Raw genomic sequence first — 1,280 nt, forward strand, 5'->3', positions numbered from 1 at the left:
GGTCATATCCTAGCTTCACTCAAGGAGATACCGTTCTACGGGAAAGATCATGAAGATGCCTACAAACATTTGGATGAAGTAAATGATGTTGCTGATTACTTCAACATTCCAAATGTCACCCGCGAAACTCAGCTGCTTCGGATGCTTCCGGTAACCTTCAAGGGTGCTGCTAAAGACTGGCTCAAATCACTTCCTCCCGGGTCAGTCACTACTTGGGCCAGAATGAAGGAAGAATTTATAGATCACTTTTGCCCACCATCAAAGATAGCCAAGCTCAAGAAGGCCATTGCAAATTTTGAACAACAAGCTGGAGAGTCGTTATATGAAGCATGGGAGAGGTACAAAAGTCTGCTACGAAATTGCCCACACCATGATCTAAATAGCCAACAAGAAGTGTCCATCTTTTATGATGGAGTCAATGTTACGACCCGGCAGCTGCTAGACTCACAAGGCCCACTTACGAAGAAGCCACCCCCGGTGATCAAAGAATTAATTGAAGAATTCTCTAAACACTCTAGAGAATACCACAACCCAAGGAATGATGTCACGAGGGGAACCGCATATGCTGCTACTGAAGATTTATCCGCGGTCATGGCCATGTTAAAAACCATGGATAGAAGAATGGATAAAATGGATCAAACGATCCATGCCATACGGGTGGGTTGCGAGAATTGCAATGGACCTCACCTCACTAGAGATTGTGATTTGGATGAGCACGGCAACAAAAAGGCACAAGCATGCTATTCGAGCGGTGACCAATATGATGAAGATTGGCGAAAACAGAAGAAGGAGTGGCTGCCTTATGAAGAGTACAAGAAGGCCAAGGAGGAGAAGTATAGGCAAAAAGGGAGAGGATTCTACCAAAAAGAGGAGCCGGTGCATAAGAAGAAGCCAAGCTTGGAAGAGATGCTAACTAAATTTGTGGCTGCTTCCGAGAAAAGACACAGTGACCACGATGCTGCTATCCAAGAAACAAGAACAATGCTCAGGAATCAGCAAGCATCCATCCATAATATAGAAACTCAGCTTAGGCAACTCGCTCAACAACTAAACCAAAGGTCACCGGGTGAGCTTCCTAGCAAAACCGAGAACAACCCACGAGGCGCGCAAGTGAACATTATTACCACAAGAAGTGGGAAGGTTATTACTCCCCTGGCCCCCATTCGTACTGAAGCGAATAAGGACTCACAGAAGGAAGGAACGGAAGCACGAGCTGAAAACCAACATGCACAATCTGAGAGTCCTACTCGCCGAGTAGGACCGATGGACTCGGCGAGTAC

The 1,280-nt window shown here is 46.1% G+C and overlaps 1 non-coding gene across 1 annotated transcript; it reads right to left on the reverse strand.

The window, feature by feature from the left end:
• Positions 1 to 270: 270 nt before the first annotated feature.
• Positions 271 to 377, reverse strand: LOC145019048 (small nucleolar RNA R71). The gene has a single exon (XR_013667367.1). It is a non-coding gene; the product is annotated as a small nucleolar RNA R71 (small nucleolar RNA).
• Positions 378 to 1,280: the final 903 nt, after the last annotated feature.

Source organism: Lactuca saligna, chromosome 9 (assembly GCF_052625555.1).
Source record: "Lactuca saligna cultivar CGN05327 chromosome 9, ASM5262555v1, whole genome shotgun sequence".
NCBI classification, from domain to species: domain Eukaryota; kingdom Viridiplantae; phylum Streptophyta; class Magnoliopsida; order Asterales; family Asteraceae; genus Lactuca; species Lactuca saligna.